This window comes from Gorilla gorilla, chromosome 10 (assembly GCF_029281585.2).
Source record: "Gorilla gorilla gorilla isolate KB3781 chromosome 10, NHGRI_mGorGor1-v2.1_pri, whole genome shotgun sequence".
Classification (NCBI taxonomy): Eukaryota; Metazoa; Chordata; class Mammalia; order Primates; family Hominidae; genus Gorilla; species Gorilla gorilla.
The window spans coordinates 143,312,427-143,321,880 of record NC_073234.2 but is presented as its reverse complement, the minus strand read 5'-3'; the positions used below and the strand labels follow the sequence as shown (position 1 = coordinate 143,321,880).

The 9,454-nt window shown below is 38.8% G+C and overlaps 1 long non-coding RNA gene across 1 annotated transcript in view; it reads left to right on the top strand.

Annotated features, from left to right (window-relative positions):
• Positions 1–322: 322 nt before the first annotated feature.
• Positions 323–9,454, top strand: part of LOC129525649 (uncharacterized) — a 107,948-nt gene continuing 98,816 nt past the window's right edge. Inside the window, exon 1 of the long non-coding RNA XR_008670079.1 lies at positions 323–360. This is a non-coding gene — a long non-coding RNA (uncharacterized lncRNA). The remainder of the gene's footprint in view (positions 361–9,454) is intronic.

Here is a 9,454-nt window from a genome sequence, read left to right as displayed (position 1 = left end):
TCATCTTGGACTTGGGAGATTGAATTTCCATATGCATTCTGATATTCTCTACCATGCCCAATCCAAAATTCTTTTGTTCATATTGTGCAGTATGCTTTTTGTTAATAGTTTATCTGCTAATCCACCTTTTTTTTGGTGATGTCTGGTCATATGGTATTGGTATTGCAATTGTTATCATTCTTATCATCTAAACTCTTGAAAACATAGTCATAATTTTCACATTGTTAAAAAATGAATATCAAACTACAGTTACTTTGATACAAAGAACAACAGTTATTCTACAGGCAAAGCCAAAGATGGGCTGGTAACATCACGATGACAACACACTTCCAGTTGCACGCTTCAGTCTCATCGCTCAGAGTGAGTAAAGATGTTGCTTTTGGTCCTAATTTTTCAGCGCAGACTTGGGGTTTTATACTTTGATCCTAACCTTACATACTTATTGCCAAAAATCAGGACGTTTTGTCCTGTGGGAGAGATTTTCTGGGACTTTTACTGCTAATAATGGGACAATACTGCACAGATAGGGCTGGTTCGTCACCCCATGAACTGCAGGATGGAAGAGAGCTGTCTTGCTCACATCAGGCCTAACTGAGAAATAAACCTTAATTGTGTCAAGCTACTGATTATTCAGGGTTTGTCTGCTGAGAAAGAGGATATCATCACCTTTACTATTGCCAGACACCTCTTTGTTTCTACTGCCTTTCTCCAAGTCCAAGCAACCCATGGAGATATGGCCATTATCCAGACATCAAAATCCAAGGATAGCACCTGTGAGCTTAAGCCAAAGGATGTTATCGAGTAGGATAAATTTAAGTTCCCAAACTCTAGAATAGGTGGTGTACCTTCTAAATGCCATTTCTCCCAGTCCCAAGGAGAAATGATGCTACCTGGGCTAGATGTGATGAATTATAGTCACATAGGATAAGCAGGTTTAATAAATCGTAAGGAACTTTACCAATGGTGGCTGTACTGTGAATTAAACTAGAGCCAGCAGCCTGACATTTCATACACCTTAAATTAAGAATAATGGGTTCTTCTTTAGCCAGCTACACAATAGATAATATAAAATATCAGACCCCAAATGGATTTTATAAATGATTGAATTTTAATTCCTGTAATTTACTTCAAACATTTCTTGGGTGGCTTCTGTGTTTGAGAGACTGAGATAAACCATGGTGACTTAGAAGTAAATGATGCACTCTCCTTTTTCTCTCTCTGTCTCTGTTTTTCTCTCTTTCTAATATGAATATGTATGAGAAATAATATATATATTTCCTTATACATATATTACATATGCATATGCATATGCATATATAAACGTGTGCACATTTAAGGTAAAATTCACATTATATAAAATTGACCGTTAGCCGTTTTCAAGGGAACAATTAAGTGGCATTTAGGATACTCACAGTGTTAGGCAACCATCTCCTCTATAGAACTCTAAGACGTTTTCATTATTCCAAAATAAAGCCCTGTTCCTCTCAAGCAATCATTCCACATTCTCCTCTCCTCCCAGCCCCTCGCAACCACAAATCTACTTTCTGTTCCTATGAATTTATCTGTTCTGGACATTTCAAATAATGGAATCACACACTCTGTGTCCTTTTGTGTCTGATTTCCATCATTTGCATAATCCGTGTCAGGTTCATCCATATTCCACGATGTAGTCAAGAAAAAACTTGTACATGAATGTTCATTGTAGCACTATTAATGCTATAGCCTAAACAGCCCAAACGTCCATCAGCTGATCAATAACTAAACAGAATGTAGTATAATCATATAATGAAATATTATTCAAATACCTTTTTGAAGTGAAAGACCAATGCATAAAATGATGATGTAGATAAATTTGAATATTGCTATCATTAAACATGGGGTTCTGTGGTCGGCTGGGGGAGGAATGCTAAATACAGCCACGGGATTCTGGGATAATTTATATCCTTACAGTGATTTCAGTGGGAGACATAACTGTGCCAAGACAGAAGGCAAGTTTTAATCTTCTTCTTTCCCACAGTGTTTTATTTTAATGTTTTTAATCTTCTTTTACTGTTGAAACATCATATGTTCCCATTTCTCAAGTATCAAATGTACTCCTAATCAAAGAATGGAACAATGATCAAATAGTATACTTCTCCTTTAGAATGTAGTTTCATAGATTTCAAATGTGGAAGTCTTGTGGTGCACAAAAAATGTTAAGATGATTAGATTAATATGGATAATATTAAATCTGTGTTAAAATGATGCAGAATCTAAACCTTTGTTAACACCATTAATATATAAAGAGCTTTATATATATTTATATAGCAAATCAAAACCAACATATATACACATGGAACATAGACAAACATTTCATCCAAGAAGAAACACACATAAACAATAAACAGATGTGAAAATAAATCCTACCATTACCAAAGACAACAAAATTATAAAGATAGATATTACCTACATGCTAGGTTTTTAAAGTGAAAAACAAGTTTGTGTTAGGAAAATTGTCAGGGGACATAGTTTCATAAGCTGTTGGTAATCTTGTCAATTAGTACAGTTTTACAAAGCACTTTTGCAATATGTATCAACAATTTTAAAATTTATTATCTTTGCAAATAATTGTTGTTACTTTGTTAGTATCAATGCCGAGAAGTGGTAATGAAGATCAAAGTTAATAAATTTTTAAATTGTTGATGTGTATTTTTTTCACTTCTGCACTGTTTATAACAATGAAAACTTGCTTACCATCTAACAATCTATGCAAAATAAATGAATCAGAATTTTCAAAATGGTAGTCCTCGTAGGATATCTAGCATGCAGACTTGTTTTCTATGGCCAAATCAGTGATTTAACACAAACAGATAACCTAAATTAATTCAGCTTTTTTTCTCACATGAAGTTACAGAATTTTGGTGCCTCTTGGAAGATTAGAATATCTAGTATCACTGCATTTAGACATGAAAAAAAAAAAAAAAACCTATGGCCCGGCTCAGTGACTCACGCCTGTAATCCTAGTATTTTGGGAGGCTGAGGCAGGAGGGAGGATCACTTGAGCCCAGAAGTTTGAGACTTGCCTGGGCAACATAAAAACCCCGTATCAATAAAAAATACAAAAATTAGCCCAGTGTGGTGGTGTTCACCTATAGTCCCAGATACTTGGGAGGCTGAGGTGGGAGGATCACTTGAGCCAGGGAGGTGGAGGCTACAGTGAGCCCTGACCACAGCACTGCACTCCAGCCTGGGTGATCGAGTGAGGGCCTGTCTCAAAATAAATAAGTAATTAAAGCTTTAAAAAATTCTACTTCTAAGTGGCAACTGCCCACCCTCCACTCAGTATCACTCCCTTGGTTCTCCATAACACCCACTGTTTCTTATTGTACTTGATCCAGGTTCTTCAGCCTTGCACTCTATATCTGCTTAAGCTCTGAAGGTGTCTGAATTCATGACTTTTGGATCAAATAAAGATTCCAATAATTCAATTCTAGTCACCTACTATAAATGATCAATCATAAAATATTTAGCAACATTAAAAGATGTGCATAATGCAGTAATAGGTGGCAAAGAGTTCCAAGCTGTTATGTATAATTAATCCTATTTTGTCCTCAAATTATATTTATTTAAAAAAATGACTGAAGGCTGGGCAAGTAACTCACGCCTATAATCCCAGCACTTTAGGAAGCCAAGGTTCAGCAGATCACCTGAAGCTGGGAGTTCGAGACCAGCCTGGTCAACATGGTGAAACCCCATCTCTACTAAAAATGTAAACATTAGCCAGGCCCAGTGGTGCACCTGTAATCCCAGCTACTCAGGAGGCTGAGGCAGGAGAATTGCTAGAACCTGGGAGGTGGAGGTTGCAGTGAGCTGAGATCTCGCCACTGCACTCCAGTCTGGGTGACAGACTGAGACTATGTCTCAAAAAAAAAAAAAAAGTAAAATAAAAAATCACTGAAAATATTTACATCCAAATTTTTACAGTGCTTACCTCTGAGTCTCAAAGGAGTTGGTGATTTTAATGATTTTGGGGGGGGGAGTTTAATTTGTGTTTTCCAAATTTTCTAGAATAAAAATGTATAAATTTCATAGCAACACAAATAAAACTGTCAAAAACTGTGAACCACTGAATTCAAGTTACATACAATAAAAAATGAATGATGTTTTGAAATAAGGTCACCATGCAGCATCTAAAGAAGACTCTTTTGCAAAGAAATTTACAGACATGTTATCTGATCTGTTGCTGATTGGAGAAGGCACAGCACCGGCCAATAGCAACTTCTGTGACGATGGAAATGTTTTACATCTGTGCTGTCCAGTGAATGAGCCACTAGCCACAGCTGGCTACTGAGCACTGTGTGACTGAGAACATGAGTTTCAGTTTTATTTAATTTAAATTCATTTGATATGGTTGCATCTGTATTCCCACCCAAATCTCACGTTCAACTGTAATCCACAGTGTTGGAGGTGGGGCCCGATGGGTGGTGGCTGGGTCATGGGGATGGATCCTTCAGGGATGGTTTAGCACCATCCATTCGGTGCTGTGCTCGTCATCATGAGTGAGTTCTCGAGAGCTCTGGTTGTTTAAACGTGGATAGCACTGGCCTAGAAGGTCATCAGTCTCTAAGGTTATGTTCCCAGCCACCCTTCATGCTTTGTGAATCAAAGGAAGCCACAGCAAATGGTATCCTATCAAACACAGCCAGGTTTCAGAGTATAATTTTAATAGGAAACGTGTTGAAGGAGAGACCATGTTTTAGGACTTCTTTTAAATGGGAAGGCTATATAATAAAATTGATTGAAAGCTAGCATTAACATTTCACAAAACAAACTCCCAAGTAGCTGAGACTACAGGCGTGCACCACCATGCCCAGCTAATTTTTGTAATTTTAGTAGAGACGGGGTTTCACCATGTTGGCTAGGATGGTCTCGATCTCTTGACCTAGTGATCCGCCGGTCCTTGGCCTCCCAAAGTACTGGGATTACAGGCGTGAGCCACCATGTCCAGCCACTTCTCACTTGTTTTCATACTCTGATGAGTCTCTGGACTGGAAAAGGGGGTATTTTGTAAAACCCTCTCTATATATTGCTCTAAAAATTCATGAATATACTTCAGACAGTGAGGGAAAAATAAAATGGAGAAAACATATTTATCTACAGGGGAGATTCTTTCATATCCTTGGAGTTTCTCTTTTCATCATAAAAACAGGCTTAAGCCTAATTGTCAAGACGAGGTCCTGGTGCCATGGTTCACTCCTGCAGTCCTAGCTCCTCAAGAGGCTGACGAGAGAGGATCGTTTGAGCCCAGAAGTTCAAGACTGCAGTGAGTTATGATCCTGCCACTGCACTCCAGCCTGGGTGACAGAGTGAGACCCTGCAAAAAAAAAAAAAAAGAAAAGAAAAGAAAAGAAAAAGATGGATCAAGGACAATAGTGATGCCAGTAGCACATGGCTCCTCCTGGGTGCCGAAGTGGTCACTGCTACCCACAGGGACCTTCCTCTCCTTCTGTGTCCCAGGCTGAGCTTCTCTGGGCATGTACCCTGTTTGTCGGAGATGCCACAGCCACTGTTTGTGCTAATTTGTGTTACCTGCAAATAGACCTCTGCTTATTGTGTCCTTGCTACCTGCCAACAACGAAAATAAAGGTGGCATTATAGTCCTGTTGTTAGCTTTTTGAGTCTTGGACGCAGAGCGGACTAAGTGCAATCCTTTTTGTGAGAGGTGGGATGGGGAGGATTTAGGTACAGTCCTGAGACCTGTGTTTCTTTTAGATCCCTGTCCCAATCACAGACACATTCACCTCCCTCCCTGGTGATGACCCAGACGGTGTCCAGCTTCCTTAGGAGGAGCTCAGGCCCCTTGACGATGCTCTAGTGAGTTCACTGTGGATTTGGAGGAGATCTCATTAGAGGAAAGAGTTTGAAAAGTCTGAAATTGTCCTTGATTCTTTTATATATATATATATATATATTAGATGCTCTAGTGTATTAGGAACCAAAGACCAGTCAAACAATATTAAAACCATCATTGAAATATTATTTTTTTTGCCCAATTGTTAAATATTTTAAAAGATAGTAACATTCAGAGTTGGAGATGATTTCAGGAAATGGATACTTTCTCTTTTTTTAAAAATTATTATTATACTTTAAGTTTTAGGGTACATGTGCACAATGTGCCAGTTAGTTACATATGTATACATGTGCCATGCTGGTGCGCTGCACCCATTAACTCGTCATTTAGCATTAGGTATATCTCCTAATGCTATTACTACCCCCTCCCCCCACCCCACAACAGTCCCTAGAGTGTGATGTTCCCCTTCCTGTGTCCATGTGTTCTCATTGTTCAGTTCCCATCTATGAGTGAGAACATGCGGTGTTTGGTTTTTTGTCCTTGCGATAGTTTACTGAGAATGATGGTTTCCATTTTCATCCATGTCCCTACAAAGGACATGAACTCATCATTTTTATGGCTGCATAGTATTCTATGGTGTATATGTGCCACATTTTCTTAATCCAGTCTATCATTGTTGGACATTTGGGTTGGTTCCAAGTCTTTGCTATTGTGAATAATGACGCAATAAACATACGTGTGCATGTGTCTTTATAGCAGCATGATTTATAGTCCTTTGGGTATATACCCAGTAATGGGATGGCTGGGTCAAATGGTATTTCTAGTTCTAGATCCCTGAGGAATCGCCACACTGACTTCCACAATGGTTGAACTAGTTTACAGTCCCACCAACAGTGTAAAAGTGTTCCTATTTCTCCACATCCTCTCCAGCACCTGTTGTTTCCTGACTTTTTAATGATTGCCATTCTAACTGGTGTGAGATGGTATCTCATTGTGGTTTTGATTTGCATTTCTCTGATGGCCAGTGATGATGAGCATTTTTTCATGTGTCTTTTGGCTGTATAAATTTCTTCTTTTGAGAAGTGTCTGTTCATATCCTTTGCCCACTTTTTGATGGGGTTGTTTGTTTTTTTCTTGTAAATTTGTTTGAGTTCATTATAGATTCTGGATATTAGCCCTTTGTCAGATGAGTAGGTTGCGAAAATTTTCTCCCATTTTGTAGGTTGCGTGTTCACTCTGGTGGTAGTTTCTTTTGCTGTGCAGAAGCTCTTTAGTTTAATTAGATCCCATTTGTCAATTTTGGCTTTCGTTGCCATTGCTTTTGGTGTTTTAGACATGAAGTCCTTGCCCATGCCTATGTCCTGAATGGTATTGCCTAGGTTTTCTTCTAGGGTTTTTATGGTTTTAGGTCTAATGTTCAAGTCTTTAATCCATCTTGAATTAATTTTTGTATAAGGTGTAAGGAAGGGATCCAGTTTCAGCTTTCTACATATGGCTAGCCAGTTTTCCCAGTACCAGTCCTCGATTCTTAAACAATGCTTACTAAGCCATACCCCCCAATCTGAAATTCTTGAATGAGCTTTTTATCTTCCAAGTACAGCGCTTGTCCTTGAAGTTTTGTCAGGTTTCTAACAATAAGACAGAAGAGCAAGCAACTTTCTTTTATATTTAGTAAGTGATTGTGTTGCCAAACTTCCTCCAAGAATTATATTTTATTTAAACATTTTAGTTATGTGTTATAACATATGGCTACTTATATGTTAATTACATATTGCTATATGTCATTTTTTCCAGCAGCATTGAAAAAGTCATAAGTTTGCTTTTTCCATTTATTCTATAAGACTTCAGATGAAAAAGGGAAATAGTCTGTAAATCAAGGAATAATTAATTTTAATAGAATTCATTTCCAACCATCATCTCCTCTCTGTTCAACAATCTTTTTTACTAACTAATGAGTTCTAATAAAAATATTCAACTGTTGGGAAATATGCCTGTGTTGTATCTCTGTTTAATAGTAAAGGAGAACCTCGTGGTTAATCTCCTAAAATCTGGGTTTATCGTGTTCAGTGAGAAATGATGATCACTTCAAAGCTCCATTTAAAAAACCCAAGCCCAGGCTGAGCGTGGTGGCTCACACCTGTAATCCCAGCACTTTGGGAGGCTGAGGTGGGCGGATCACTTAAGATCAGGAGTTGGAGACTAGCCCGGCCAACATAGTGAAACACCGTCCCTACTAAAAATACAAAAATTATCTGGGCATGGTGGTACTCACCTGTAATCCCAGCTACTCAGGAGGCTGAGGCAGGAGAATCACTTGAACCCAGGAGGTGGAGGTTGCACTGAGCCAAGATGGTGTCACTGCACTCCAGCCTGGGTGACAAAGTAAGACTCTGTCTGAAAAGAAAACCAAAACCAAAGAAACAAAAATAAAAATAAAATAAAAGTCCCTAAGCCCAGTGGAAAACAGAGTGCGATCTTTTTTTTTTTTTTATTTTAACTTTTATTTTACATTCAGCGGTACATGTGCAGGTTTGTTATATAGGTAAACCCATGTCATGGGGGTTTGTGGGTTTGTTATAAAGATTATTTTTCACCAAGTTATTCAGCCTAGTACCCAATAGTTCTTTTTCTGCTTCTCTCCCTCCTCCCAGCCTCCACCCTCAAGTAGGTCCCACTGTCTGTTGTTCCCCTGTATGTGCCTATGTGTTCTCATCATTTAGGTCCCACATATAAGTTAGAACATTCAGTATTTGGTGTCTGTTCCTGCATTCGTTTGTCAAAGATAGTGGCCTCCAGGTCAATCCATGTTGCTGTCAAGGACATGAGCTCATTCTTTTTATGGCTGCATAGTATTCCACATTCCACATTTCCATAGTATTCCACATTTTTTTCATCCAGTCTACCATTGATGGCCATTTAGGTTGATTCCGTGTCCTTGCTATTGTGAGTAGTGCTGCAGTGAACATTTGTGCACATGTGTCTTTATGGTGGAATGATTTATATTCCTTTGGTTGTATACCAAGTAATGGGATTGCTGGGTCGAATGGTAGTTCTGTTTTTAGCTCTTTGAGGAATTGCCACACTGCTTTCTACAATGGTTAAACTAATTTACACTCGCACCAATGGTCTGTAAGTGTTCCCTTTTCTCTGCAATCTTGCTAGCATCTATTTAGGATTTCCTTAAGCAAAACTTCAATGGCCCCAAAGGTCTCAAGACATGTGCATATCTAGGAAGCTGAGTTTAGGGTAGGCTTTTACTGCTTAAAACCTCCAATCCTCTAAGTGGGGCCAGACATTAATATGTATTAATCCATTCTATTAATATCTATTATTCACATCTACTGGCTGCCTTCTGTGAACCAGGCCTTATATGGGGCTCTGGGGGCACACAGTGAGTTAGCCCAGACCCTCAGGGAAGATGTGGCCCAGAGAAGGGAGCAGAGATATGAAGAGTAAAGAGTGGCATGTCCTTCGCCCCTGTGGGGTGGTGCAGGGAGGTTGAAATAGCCAGAAAATGTGGATAATAAGGGTACGTCCTTCAAAGGCTCATTGACTCTCACAGTGAGCCTTTGAAACATGCGCTATTACCTCCATTTTACCGGTTAAAAAAATAGTGAGACATAG